At 41.6% G+C, this 15,295-nt stretch overlaps 1 protein-coding gene across 2 annotated transcripts in view; it reads right to left on the reverse strand.

The window, feature by feature from the left end:
• Positions 1-15,295, reverse strand: part of DCX (doublecortin) — a 140,627-nt gene that overhangs the window by 30,184 nt on the left and 95,148 nt on the right. The window lies entirely within an intron of this gene.

Below are 15,295 nucleotides of genomic sequence, written 5' to 3' on the forward strand. Positions count from 1 at the left end.
AAACTTTCTCTCTCTCTGCCTCCAGTATCTCTCTTTCCCTTTACACAAACTATAACACAAAGTGTAATGTAGAGTGGGCACAAAAAGAATCATCTATCATTTAAACGGGTGAAGGGAGATCAGTTTCTTTGAAATAATACAATGGTATGTTAAGCTTTCTGTTTTATATTTCATATATTTTATATATTTATATTTCATGCCAAATGAATAACCGGGAAATTTCTTCCCATGGCTTCATTTTATGAGTTCCTGATTGTTTATGGGATTACAAAATTACCAAAACTCTCTGGGCAGGTTGCAAGAGTAGAATCTGACATTTTATATCACAAGAAGACATTAAAATGGATTATGTACATCTGAAATTCACTTCATTGAACCTTCTGGTACAGGGATGCTCCACTTGGGTCTATCTCATTCTGCTCTCTATGTAGAGAAGAGGACAAGATAGTTGGTAGTCCAAACCTCAAAATAAACTTGAATCTGGTGATCTTGACTCTCCAAACCTACACCAGAAACCAAGACTGATGGACCAATTTCCTTAGAAGATGTAGGCAGGTGATGCTTGAGGCTCAATGGAGAAGTAAGTCCTTCTTGTGAGTAATAAGTAGGGAGAATTCAAAAATTATGTAGCCTCAAATTTCCGACCTATCGGAAGTTTAAGCCAGCCTATGGTTTTAGAGTTTCTCCTAGGCAGAATTAAAATACCACATAACAAAACAATTTGACTTTCCCTGCTTCATGCAAGGGAATAACAAAGGCGAGGAGTGTAATAAGTAAGAAAACAAAAAATGTTCCTGTAAGCTTCTTGACAAGCACAACCATGACAACTTAATTTTAACTTGTAAACTATCAGTTACAATTACATGATGACAACAAAACGACAATCCTGGAAATGAGCATTTCACAGTCATTCCTGTCACCTTCTCTTTAGGGACCTAAAATATTAAGGTGTCACAGAACTAGAAAAATGCAGGGAATAAGACTTTAAGATAGGGAAATCCTTTAGAAAATGTTTCCAGATGTCTTCTTTGCTGTGAAATACTCACAGCAAAGAAATATCTAGAAATATCACAGAGTTCAACATTTGTTAATTTAATGATTTGTTATTAGTTATTAGATTTGTTATTAGGACCGCAAAGGTGACAAAGAAGAAAGTATTGGAGTGTATAAAACCAGACGTATCTCAGGCAGGCAACAATCACAAAACTTGCCCTGACTTATTTTATCCATGTCATGAGATCAAATGGAAAAGGCAGTTATGCTCAGAATAGATTGGACACCACCTCTGGACACCATCAAAGCCAACAGCAGTCAAGAGCATAAAAAACCTGAAACAACCACACAAGATCAGAATAACTGAGGAGAGCCGGCCCACAGAATCGCTGAAAATTGGACACGGTTGAACAGATAGCATCTGTTGGTTGTCCCAACTTGGACCGTTAGCAAAGAAAGACTCTCAGACTCATATTCATAGAAAGTACACTTTATTAGAGCCAAGTAGTTACAGAGTAGAAAAGCTGAGTCTGGCATTTCATGCCCAAAGAGTATAGTTAGCATTTCCCTTTGGGTCTTGTTTCTCTGGTTACTGGTGAGTGTCCAATAAAATTCAAATTAATTATTTTTTATTCTTTTTCATTTTTAAAACATCACAATATTTTAACACAGATCTGCACCCATCTTCTTATATTATATCTACTCAATAATATACAATAATTTATGTATTTCATTATTCATTTTCATCATTCATTTCACGTTGTTTCACAGTCCTTTCTTTTTCTTAGTCCAGTTGTACCATCTATTCTAAATTTCGTAGTACAGTATTCTGAGTTATTTTGTCCTTTAAGCTCCTTGGTCATCCTGTCCATCTTGCTGCATCTGTAAATTCTGTCCATAAGTACTCAAATTAATTATTTTGGTAAGAATCCCCAGCTGGGTAGGCTTGAAGGTGTTGCATTCTAATGGATGACCTTTGAGCAGGCCGCAGCTCTTAAGGGATGGCATGAAGACTTTCCATTTACTTTCTTCTATCCTCCAGAGGTGGGCGGATAAGGTGGAACAGTGATGTGTGCTCCCCCCACTTGGCTCTGAGTGCTAGTGGAGTCCAGCGCAATTCTGCTATTGCAGCTGTGCAGGTAGCAGAATTGCACACGGAGACACAGGTGAGCCCATGTTTCGGGGCAGTATTTTGCTTCCTGCCCAGGTGCAGTAGCAGAATGCATTGGACTCTCTAGCACTCAGAGCCACGGTGGCGAGCACAGGTCAATGTTCCACATCAGCAGCCCACCTCTGATCCCACCCTGCTGTTTCCTCCCCCTATTTCTTAAGACAGCCTGGGTCACTGCAGCAGGATAGCAGTTCTGAACATCATTAGTTAGCTGGAGCATCATGGGCAATGAACAATTTCTTAAATTAAATCTGAGAGTGAGCTTGCTTAAAAGAAATAAATTCAGGTAGTTCTCAACTTACAATAGTTAACTTAGTAACAATTCAAAATTACAGCAGCATTGAAAACGGTGACACAACCATTTTTCACACAACTGTTGCAACATCCCCAAAGTTATGCAATTTATATTTGGATGCTTGACAACTGACTCACACTTATGACAGTTGAAGTATCCTGGGATCATGTGATCATTTTTTGCAAATTTCTGACAAGCAAAGTCAATGGGGAAACCAGGTTCACTTAACAACCAGGCTGCTCATTTAACAACTGCAGTGATTCACTTCACCAATGTGGCAAGTAAAGTTGTACAATGGGACAAAACTCACTTAAAAAAATAAAACTCATTTAGCAAAATAAATGTCAGACTCAATTGTGGTCAGAAGTCGAGGATTACCTGTAATTTCAATGAAATGAGAGACACTTAGCCACAGAAATGTCAATTGTGGTTGTAAGTAATTTTCAGTTCTTAAAGCAAGATTGAAAAGGCATTTTCAATCATTTCTAACAATCTGGATTTCAAGGTGTGTGTTTGTTACCTCAATTTATAAAATGTGCAGTCATTCCACCCCCCCTTTTTTTATTTGGACACAAACCCAAACATTACAATGCTGCAAAATAATCTGGAGATTCAACTGAAATACCCTCCAATGGAAATTTTGTGTGGATCTAAAGAACATAATTTAAGTGACCACCCTGATGACAATGTACAGAAGGATTTTCTACAGAAGGATTTTGAAGCAAGACTTGTGCAAATTCTCTCAGAAGGCAAACCTTTACAATGTTCCTTCCCAGGTGATTCTAATTGTAATTCTATACACTAAACACTTGGAATTAGCTTCTAACCCTGCTTCTATCTAGGTCTATCGGTCAGTCGGCTGGTTTCTATCTGCATCTGTTTGTCTTTTCGCCTATCCTTCTTTTACAGTCCTATCAACTGATCATCCTGTTTCAACATCCAACCATCCAACCATCCTACCTCTACAACCTTGCTTCTATCTAGATTTATCAGTTGATCATCCAATTTCTATCTACATCTGCTTATTCTTCCATCCTTCCTGCTTCTATAGCCCTGCTTTTATCTAGATCTATTGATTGATCATCCTGTTTCTATATCCATCTATCCATCCATCCATCCATCCTGCTTCTACAATCCTGCTTCCATCTAGAGCAGAGGTCCCCAAACTTTGCAACTTTAAGATTTGTGGACTTCAACTCCCAGAATTCTCCAGCCAGCCATTTCTCCCAATTCTCTGGGAGTTGAAGTCCACAAGTCTTAAAGTTGCTAAGTTTGAAGACCTTTGATCTAGAGCTATCAATTGATCATTCAAGCTTCTATCTACATCTGTTAACCCATCTTTCAATTTGTCCATCCATCCTGTTTCTACAGTCTCTCTCTTTCTCTCTCCTCTGCCCTCCATTTTATTCTGCTTTGCTTCTCTAAGGACCTGTGGCCAACAATAAAAGAATTTCACAGTTTCCTTTCCCAGAACGAGAGCACCAACCGATCTCAAAGGCTGGAAAAGCATATTAGAAGAAGGCCATGGGAAACCACTTCTGAATTTTTACCAAGGAAACATGGCTATGTCTATGTGGTCATTAGGAAGTGAAGCTCAAGTTGAAATTTAATATCCTCCCACGATCCATGCCAGTTCTATATTGAGCCTAATAAATACTTTACTTCTAAAATAGCTGACACTCTTTAAAAGATGGAGGTCCAGTTTGTGTTCATACTAATCAGTTGTTCTAATTATACAGACCAATTTGTCCGGAAATAGAATTCTCAGGGGGAAAAACTAGTGAAAATACCTCCCAAAGGCATGTAGTACTTCATTAATGGTTCTAAATGCTTCTTTGTGCTCATAGCAATCATGGCCAGGAAAGAAAAGAACAGCTGATTTTCAAAAAGTAAGATAACTGACACAGCAGAGAGAAGAGTTGCAAAATTTATTGGCTGCATTTCCTCACCAAACAGTCAATGGTTTGTTTGTCCAGATTTTATTGTATAAAGCACAATAGGTGGCATTCATATATTGTGTTGTGAGCCCAAGTTTGTAAATTACTGACACTTTGGTTGCAGAGTAGCTATGCCCAAAATCACATTAGGAATAAAGTAAGCCTGCATGAGTAAATAATAAAAGAATGGAGTGGAATGGAATGGAATAGAATAGAACAGAATAGGAATGGAATGGAATGGAGTGGAGTAGAGTAGAGTTGAGTAGAATAGGAATGGAATGGAATGGAGTAGAATAGAATAGAATTTGGAATGGAATGGAATAAATAGAATAGGAATGAAATAGAATAGAGTAGAATAATATGGAATAGAATAGAATAGACTATAGAATGGGGTGGGGTGGGGTGGAGTAAAGTAGAGTAGAGTAGAGAAAGAAGAGAAGAGAAGACTAGACTAGACTAGAATAGAGAATAGAATAGAACAGAACAGATTATTCTTAGTAAGGGTGATGGGGCACACAAGGAATTTGTTTCCAATGCATAAGATCTCAGCATATACAATATAAAAGCAACAAAGTGATAAATCATAAGATTTATCACAAACCCTGAGATATAACCAACAGACAGGTAGCAGCAATAAGATACCAATAGGAATAAGTAATAGGAAAGATGAGAAAACAGAGATATAGTCCTACTACATGGTAGATATCCTTAGGCATAAGACAACGCTGTGGGAATTAAGTAATAACTTTTAATTAAGAAATGGGCAGTGAGATAGACCTGAGTCACAGTTATTTGGATTCGCATGCTCTGTTATGCCAGAAACAAAATTTGGAACTTAACATTGAGTTGATAAATTGAGTTAGGCCAAATCCTATTATAGTTTCATGCTAAGTGTGAACTCTGCCAGTTTGATTTTTGCACTTCACAGCAACTTTAAGGCAGAGGTCGATTGGTTCTCTCAAGAGACATATTGTGCATTCCAATCCCACCACCTTACATTTTGTATTTATATCTATATAGTACATTGAGATCTTTCCCAGTGCAGGTGTTTCCTCTCTAGCTCTGCACATATATGCAAAAAACTGTTGACATATGCAAACAGTGGAAAATAAGATTAATTTTGCATACACATTTGGCAAAAATCTTATTGCATCTCTGTGGTTTTATTTCTCATGTGAGTATTCTCCATAATTTACAAAACATGAAGCTCTGCAGATATTTGGCTAATCTTCCTCTTTATTCAAGTTGAAGGGGTTTTAAAAAAAATGTTTATTCTTGTATTTTATTTCTATTATAGCATCACTTTTCCTGAACATAATCTATTTGGTTTAGTTCTTGAATCAAATGTTATATTGCCTTATTATTGTTTATTTCTTTATCATATAATGATAGCATGAGAGCATGACATAACAGAAGGAAACATATGCACACAAACCACATAAATTTTGTACAAAACTTCTATGGGGTGTGTCAGGGGCCGTATAGCTGGATGTCTAATTCAGCTATCCAGGCGATGGTCTTTGATGTTGCTTTCAGCAGACCTTGCACAATAAGCGTAATAATTTGCATAGCACACCATAATTGCAACAAGGGCATACTTATGGAATAATACTGCCTTAAGTAGAGCTGAGATGAGCAATCTTTGGGGAAGGATGTTGGAAGAGATGAATATAGCGAATGGAGGAATGAGTTAAATGGGTATAATCATAACAGAACAACAGAGTTGGAAGGGACCTTAGAGATTTTCTGGTCTAAACTCTTACTCAAGCAGGAAATCCTATACCAGTGATGGCAAACCTATGGCACGGGTGCCACAGGTGGCACAACGAGCCATATCTGCTGGCATGTGAGCTGTTGCCCTAGCTCAGCTCCAACGTGCATGTGTGTGCCAGCCAGCTGAATTTTGGCTTGCACAGAGGCTCTGGGAGGGTGTTTTTGGCTTCCAAAGAGCCTCCGGGGGGATGGGGAGGACATTTTTACCCTCCCCTGACTCCAGGAAAGCCTTTGGAGCCTGGGGAGGGCAAAATATGAGTTTACCAGGCCCACCAGAAGTTGGGAAACAGACCATTTCCAGCCTCGAGAGGGCCTCCGGGGGGGGGGCTGTTTTTGCCCTCCCCAGGCATTGAATTTTGGATGTGGCATTCATGCATGCATGATAGCATGCACGCACGCATTTTCAGCACCTGGGGAAAAAAAGGTTCCCGATCACTGCCCTATACCATTTCAGATAAATAGTGTCTGATCTCTTCTTAAAAACCTCCAGTGTTATAGCACTCACAGTTTCTAGAGGTAAGTCATTCCACTGATGAATTGTGGAATGTTGGTTCTCTCCTTGATTAGTTTCCATCCATCGCTTCCTGTTCTGCCCTCTGGTGCTTTGGAGAACAGGTTGACCCTTCTCTTCTTTGTGAGAAGGGGTCTTCCTTCCTTCCTTCCTTCCTTCCTTCCTTCCTTCCTTCCTCTCTCCCTTGAAACCATATGGACATGTCTCAGAGGTTTCCTTGATAAGCCCCCAAAGTGCTTTTTCCAAAAGACAAATGGATTTTCTTTATTGTTTCTTTTGAAAATTTTGTGCATCTCATCCAAGAAATTTCTCCAAATTTCCTTTTGGAAAAAGCCCTTTTGGAACAACCGTGACGTGGTTGATTGAGACTCTCTATAGAAACTTTTCTTGACAAGGTTTTTCAGAAGTGGTTTGCCCTTGCTTTCTTCTTCCCAGGACAGAAAAAAGAACTGACTTCATGCCCAAAGCAGAACTACTAACACTGTCTTCTAGTTTCTAGGCTGGTGCCTTAACCTCCAGATCAAATTGCCTCTTACTTTGCCTTTGAATAATTCTTGATTCCAAAAGACTATATGAACCCATCCCTGCAGTTTTATTGGCAAGGTTTTTTTCTCAGAAGAGACTTGCCATTTGCTCCTAAAGGATTAGCCCAGGCAGCCTAGCTGGCTTCACGATTAAGGTGAGACTAGATCTTATGATCCCCCTGGTGATGCTATAACCGGTAAACCAAACTTGCTCTCATGGAGAAGGATAGGATTTCCTTTTATCTAGGTACAAATTATGCCCTTCTTTTATAGTGTTTCTATCCTGGAGAGATCTCGCTTGCGGTTAGCGTCAACATCTTCCATTTTTCTGAAATTTCCACACCAATATTGTGGGAAGCTGTGGTTCCTGTTCTCAAATACTATATTGGCCCATGGAGTTTTAGAGAGAATTTTATATGGCCTACATTTATTTATTTGTTTGTTTGTTTGTTTGTTTGTTTGTTTGATGGATTGAATTCTTTGCTGCCCTTCTGAGACTCAGGGCAGCTCACAATAAAACAATTACAAATGTACAAGAAATCTAATATTTAAAATTTTAAGGAGAAACATATAAAAATCTAAACAATTCCTATTCATTTAAAAAGCAATCATCCACATTCAATCTGACATACATACTGTTCTGCCAGCATGTTTCAACCGTCTGTAATTACAGGGTAATTAGTTCAGAAAGACACACACCACATGATAACAGGAAAACCCAAAAGTTTTTATAAACAGAAAAACAGAAACGGCTCCATTTTTTAAATGTCAAAGGGATTTTCTGGTACACACAAGGCACAGGTTGAATGCAATCCAATTGCTCACCCAATAACTGGGAAATTGAGTCCAATTCTAAAGTCTAGAGAGTCCACACACAATCTTGAACAGCACAAAACCCATGATCTTGACGAAACAATGAATCAGATAAACTGCCATGAGGCTAAAACACCAGGTTGCACTTTTATCTGTAGCACTAATTACAGCAGCCCCACCCAACCACAGGTGGCCTCATTTTCTCTTGTAATAATCCTTCAGTTGTTGTCTCCTATGCATCACTCTACACATGCATGGATGTGTCATTAATTCTTGTTCAGAATCCAAGGATGATACAGATGATAGATCACCTCCTGGGCTGTCTGCCAAACTCCGCTCTTCCCTGTCACTCACGCTTCCTTGGTCAGAGGAGGCTTCGTCGGCAGATTCCTTCGGGAGCAAAACAGGCCTGCGGCATGTGGATGTTTCTCCCACATCCACCTGCACATTCCTTGGGGCAGGAGCTGGGCCAGAGCTAACCACAACACATACTAGGTTCAGTCATAGGCCGGGATAAATGTTAAAATTCAGTGACCCCAGGCCTGTCGGCAGAGGTGCATTTAAAGGCCTTATGAAAAGCTAGGAGGGCAGGGGCAGTATAAATCTCTGGGGAGTTGATTCCCGAGGGCCGGGGCTGCCACAGAGAAGGCTCTTCCCCTAGATCCCATCAGACGGCATTGTCTGGCTGATGGGATCTGGAGAAGGCCTGACCGGCCGCTGGGATACATGAGGCAAAAGACTGTCCCGCAAGTAATCTGGTCCAATGCCATGTAAGGCTTTATAGGTCATGACCAACACTTTGAATTGTGTTCGGAAACCAACCGGCAGCTCATGGAGTGCTGGGCATATCCCAGGAGACCCATAATGGCTTTTGTGTCTGCGTTTAGTTCAAAATCAGTATTATTTCATGTATTGTCAACCCCTTCACTCCCCCCGCAACTCTATTTATTTACCAAAATGTAAGGCAGTGTTTAGCAGTCTTAATTTCAGCAACGTTTGAGATGGTGTGGACTTCAATTCCCTGAGTTTCTTAGCTTGGCTGGGGAATTCTGGGTGGTGAGGTCTATACATCTTAAAGCTACCAAGGTTGAAAAATACTCATTTAAGGAGCAACTGAATCCCAAACGAGTTTGAGAGATTAACAGTCTATTAAAAAAACTAAAACAATAAAATAAAAAGAAGAAAAGGAGGGGTGTCCAGAAAAAGGGGAACCAGGGAAATAAGCAGATTTTCAGTGTTTTAGGGAGGTTCATTAGGATGGGATCCCTTTAATTTTTTTTGGAATGGAATGTGAGTTAAGGTTGACTTTCAGATAAAATTTCTGGGATTGTTTGCTAGATGCTAAAGTAGTTATGCTTAGAGGTGAATGGTATTTCTCAGTGGAAGAATGGCACCCATGCCTTGAGGTCTTGGTATTAAGATGTCATTTCAATATTTTCACAAAACACGATACTGAGCATTGGATAATGAGCATTGCCAAATTACCCAAGTGTTCTTGTAGAAGAAAGAAATGAACAGATGGAGACTGTGGAAGAGAAGATGGAAGCAAGTAGCACAGACTAATTATATATAAGAGCATAAAAATATGTTTGGGGAACTGCAAAAATTAAGCCCACTTGCAATCCTTGTTACATGCTCTTTTTATTAACAGAATAACCCAAGTGGAAGGAACATTGGAGGTCTTCTAATCTAACCTCTGATCAACCATACCAAACAAATGGTTGTCTACACCAGTGTTTCCCAACCTTGGTAACTTGAAGATATTTGTACTTCAACTTCCAGAATTCCCCAGCCAGCAAATGCTGGCTGTGGAATTCTGGGAGTTGAAGTCCAAATATCTTCAAGTTGCCAAGGTTGGGAAACACTGGTCTAGACTCTTCTTAAAAACCTCCAATGTGGAACATCTACAGTTTCGGAGAGGGGGGTAGAACTGGTTAATTGTTCTCACTGTTAGGAAATCCTCTTTAGTTCTAGATTACTTTTCTCCTTGATTAGTCTTCATCCATTGCTTCTTCTCTTGCCTTCTAGGGCTTTCAAAAATAGGTTGACCTCCTCTTCTTTGTGGCAGCCCCTCAAATATTGGAAGACTGTTTTTCAATAGACTAGACTATAGATAGAGTAGATAGAATTGTCAATAGAATAGACAATTCCTGTAAACCATTCTTTGTATGTTTTAGCCTCCAGCCTCTTAATCATTTTTGCTGCACTTGATGAGGTTTATAAAGATTGTTCCTGATTTAATCCTCATATTATTTATTTTTTTAAATTTTTTTATTTATTGGATTTGTATGCCGCCCCTCTCCGTGGACTCGGGGCGGCTAACAACAGATAAAAACAGAATGTAAAAATCCAATACTAAAACAGCTAAAAACCCTTGTTATAAATCCAATCATACATACAAACATACCATGCATAAATTGTAGAAGCCTAGGGGGAAAGAATATCTTAGTTCCCCCATGCCTGACGGCAAAGGTGGGTTTTGAGGAGCTTATGAAAGGCAAGAAGGGTGGGGGCTATTCTAATCTCTGGGGGGAGTTGGTACCAGAGGGCCGGGGCCGCCACAGAGAAGCTCTTCCCCTGGGCCCCACCAACCGACATTGTTTAGTTGACAGGACCCGGAGAAGGCCCACTCTGTGGATTTGTGCGGCAGAAGGCGGTCCCTGAGATAATTTGGCCCGGTGCCATGAAGGGCTTTACAGGTCATAACCAACACTTTGAATTGTGACCAGAAACTGATCGGCAACCAATGCAGACTGCGGAGTGTTGGTGTGACATGGGCATATTTAGGGAAGCCCATGATTGCTCTCGCAGTTGCATTCTGCATGATCTGAAGTTTCCGAACACTTTTCAAAGGTACAACCCCGAAGATAATCACTTAATTAACTCTTGTATCTGAAACTTCCCTGCTGTACCAGGAAGACAAACATTTTTTAAAAAAATACAAAAGGGTGACAACATTGCAGTTGGTTAAGAATGCAAATAGAAATTGACCTAGAAGTGTGTTTCTGAAGACTGCTCAGGAAACATTTTTGGAACTTGAAAAGGTATGCAAAACAAATTCTGAGTCTGTCATTACCAACCTATCTGAGAATAAGTTAATGTTACTCTTGGAAGTCTATAACTTTCCAACTGTGCATCAGCTTGAATTAAAATAGCATGCACTTGGCCATTAGGTAAATTGCACCCAATATTAACATTAAGCTGGAAGTGAATAGGTTTAGGGAAATGTTGGCACCTCCAATACTTGAGGAAACCAATTAGTCTCAAGCTGAGATGCTTTTTTATTTATATGAATAATGTATTTGCAACCTGGGGTCCCAGTGGTTGCATTATTAACCTCTGTTAGAGAAAAGATTCATTGGTCTACAGTCAACAGCTCTGCAATGGTTGCCTCAAGGTGTCAAAACATCAGTGCTTAAAATAGTTGAAGATTCCTCTTCCAGTCATTAATGAATGAGCAATCCTCAGTGTAAATTCTAGATCTCTATTTGAACTACCTAGATTTTCCACTTTGCTCCAAGCTAATCTGACTTTCCTCTTTCCAGTCTTTGCAAAAAGCTACCAAAATCACATGGTAGGAAGACACTTAATTTCTAAACTTGCTTAGTTTTAGAAAGGAAGTACCTACTTTAATTTTAAGAAATTTCTTAACCTGTTACCAGACCCTCCAAGCGTGGTGGCACAGCCACATTTTCAGGTCCTTATTCTGGAAGAACTATGTGCCAAATTCTTGTCAGATTCTTTAATAGACGAGACCCATAACATACTGTATCTCTTCTGTGGGGTCTGATGGGACAGGTAGATGTACCTAAAGAGAGATTGCCAAGTCCTAGGCTCTCCCACCAACTGATGTTACTGGGTGAACTTGAATTCTACTAGGGATGCAACTGAGAAGTTTCCAAAGTGACTTGCTGATGTATGTGTTATATCGTTTAATTCAAAATGTTTGGAAATATTTGGGATCCCTTCTTTCTTGCCTGAAAATCCTACCCTTTATGGCAGGACACCGTTTTGGCATTGTGAGAGGAAAAAAAAACTTCCTTCCCTCTTTTCATCCCTCACATCCAAACCATGTCTGCCTAGGGCCGTGATGGCGAACCTGTGGCATGTGTGCCACAGATGGCATGTGGAGTCATATCTGAGGATATGTGAGACTTTGCCCTATGTCAGCTCCAGCATGCCAGCTAATTTTTGGTATTGGTAAAGGCCATTTTGCCCTCCTGACACTTTAGCGAAGTTTTCCTGAAGCCCCGGAGGCAAAAAAATCGCCCAGCGGACAAACCGGAAATTCAGAAAAAATGCACTTACGGTTTGCCGTTGTGCTGTTTTTTGCACTTCCTGACCTTCCAGTTTGCCCATTTGGGCATTTTTTTCATGTATCAGGCTTCAGTAAGGCCTCTGTGCATGTGTTGGGGACATGCACATGCAGGCAGGCTAGCACATCCACACACGCCCTTTTGGCATGCGAACCAAAAAAGGTTTGCCATCACTGGCCTAGGGCAATGTATTTCTTACTTTAAATGCACCAAAAGACACCACGGTTAAAATGCTCCATCCTCTACTCTTTTCCATGCCTTCTTTCATCTTATTCCCATCTTAAAAGGCATATCAAGATATAGATACTCCCGCGGTGGGGATCACGAGAAAGCATGATCACTGAAGCTCAATGTAGCAAGCAAAATCTGGAATGCTTAATTCCCACCTTCCCTTGAATTGTAACCACCAGCTTGTCTCTAGACTATAAATATCCTTGCTACCCTTGTTTTACTCTCAGTTAAAGCTGGAAATGGATGTCAGGAAGCCTTTAAATATTAGATAAGATGCAGCTAGTAGAACAGTCTAATTAAAACATACAGTTTTTACTGCCTTCGTATATTTTACAGCCCTTACTAGGGGTCAGGGTGAGGGCCCTTCACTTGCTATTTTCTTCTGAAAGATGCGTTTGTGTATTTTTACTAGCTATATCAGATTTTTATGAATGTATAAAAATGCCAGGCTAATCATTTTAAATATGCTTAAGAAACTAAAAACAGATGTCTGTAAGAGGGCTCATTGGAGCAATCTGACCTTGCTTGATTTCTTGCAGAAGATTGATGACCCAAACTAGGTAACTAGGTAGTATAGTAGTACTAGCACTGATGATGTTATCAACGTTTGCGTAATGAAACTTCTGCAAGAAAACAGGCATCTCATAGTTCTTCTCCTTCTCTCCACAAATTACTCTCTCTTCTAGCACTGATGATTTGGGATGTTTGGATAATCAAAGTTTGTGTAATGAAACTTCTGCAAGATAACAAGCAAGCTCAGAGAGCACAAGGACCCCTCATATTAACCCTGATCTGCTAATATTCACCTTTATTAGACTTCTGAGACTAGACTTTGGGGCTACCCATGAAAAGCATTCAGAGACTACAACTGGTCCATAATGCATCCGCACGAGCTCTTGTGGGTACACCAAGTATACCCATATCACACCAACTCTCTGCGAGCTGCACTGGCTCCCAATCAGTCTCCAGACGGAATTCAAGGTGTTGGTTATAAAGCCCTATAGGGGCCAGATCATCTTTGGGACCACCTTCTACGACATAGCTCCCAATGACCGATAAGGGCCCACAGGGTTGGCCTTCTCCGGGTCACGCCAGCCAAACAGTGTTGGTTGGCGGAGCCACGGGGGAGGGCCTTCTCTGTAGTGGCTCTGGCACTCTGGAATCAGCTACCTTTTGAGATCCATATTGCCCCCACCATACTGGCCTTCCAGAAAGCTGTAAAGACCTGGCTTTTCCGGCAGGCCTCGGGCCATTGATCAGACCAGCGTTTCCCAACCAGTGTGCCGCGGCCGCGAAGCTCCTAGGGAAGCTCCAGCTGGGCAGGGCGCTGCTGGTGCCAGTGCCTCCGACCTGGAGCTCCCACTCGCAGCTGTCCCCCGGCTACTACCCGATGCCACTGTTTCCGGCGCTCTCCTGCTGGGCCCCAAAGAAGGAAGGCGGGAAAAAGGAGGCGCGAAGAATGAAGCTCTCCTTTTCCCCGCCTTCCTTCTTTGGGGCCCAGCAGGAGAGCGCCGGGAACAGCGGCATCGGGCAGTAGCCGGGGGACAGCTGCGAGTGGGAGCTCCAGGTCGGAGGCACCGGCAGCGCCCTGCCCAGCTGGAGCTTCCCTGGCGTCGGCAGCAAGTGTCCTTTGGGGCCCGGCGGGAGGGCACTGGCGGTGGGAGCGGGAGGGTGCCGGCTGCAGCGGCCCCAGGCAGTCGTGGGGAGATGGCGGCGGCGAGAGGGAGCTCCAGGGTGGAGGCACCGACGGTGGTGGTGGGACGTGCTGCTGGAGACGTACATGCTGGCGCTGCGGGGCTGGCACTGGCTTGCTGGCTGGGCTGGAGGTGCCAGCCCCACGCCCATGCCCAGCGCAGCGCCAGCATATACGGCGTCCAGCAGCACGTCCAGCTGCCGCCGTCAGGGCTCCCGCTCGCAGTCAGCCGCTCTGCCGCCACCCTTGGCTACTGCCTGATGCCACTGTTGTCGGCGTGGTAGAAAGAGAGAGAGAGACAGAGAGAGAGAGAGAGAAAGAGAGACATAGCAAGAGAGACACAGAGAGAGAGAGAGAGAGAGAGAAAGAAAGAGATAGCAAGAGAGAGAGAGACAGAGAGAGAGAAAGAGAGAGAAAAAAGAAAGAAAGAAAGAGAGATAGCAAGAGAGAGAGAAAGAAAGAGAGATAGCAAAAGAGAGAGAGACAGAGAGAGAGAAAGAGAGAGAAAGAAAGAAAGAGAGATAGCAAGAGAGAAAGAAAGAAAGAGAGATAGCAAAAGAGAGAGAGAGACATAGCAAGAGAGACAGAGAGAGAGAGAAAAAAAGAGATAGCAAGAGAGACAGAAAAAGAGAGAGAATGAAAGAGAGATAGCAAGAGAGGCAGAGAGAGCAAGGGAGAGAGAAAGACAGAGGGAGGGAAGGAGGGAGAGTGAAAGAGCAAAAAAGAGAGAAAGAAAGAAAGAGGGATGGAGAGAGAGAAAGAAGGGAAGGAAGGAGGAGAGAGAAAGAGGGAGAGAGAAATAGAGCGAAATGGAGGAAAATATTTTTTTTTGTCCAAACTTTTTTTAGCCGCCCCCCTCCGTTCAGTGTTCCCCAGGATTTTGAAAATATGAATAATGTGCCACGGCTCAAAAAAGGTTGGGAAACACTGGATCAGACGATGCATCATCTAAAGCCGACCATAAAACATAGGCATGTTTTATTAAAGGTTTTAAACTGTCTTTTTAAATTGTTCCTTTTAAAGATATTTTAATACTAA

This window comes from Erythrolamprus reginae, chromosome 8 (genome assembly GCF_031021105.1).
Source record: "Erythrolamprus reginae isolate rEryReg1 chromosome 8, rEryReg1.hap1, whole genome shotgun sequence".
NCBI classification, from domain to species: domain Eukaryota; kingdom Metazoa; phylum Chordata; class Lepidosauria; order Squamata; family Dipsadidae; genus Erythrolamprus; species Erythrolamprus reginae.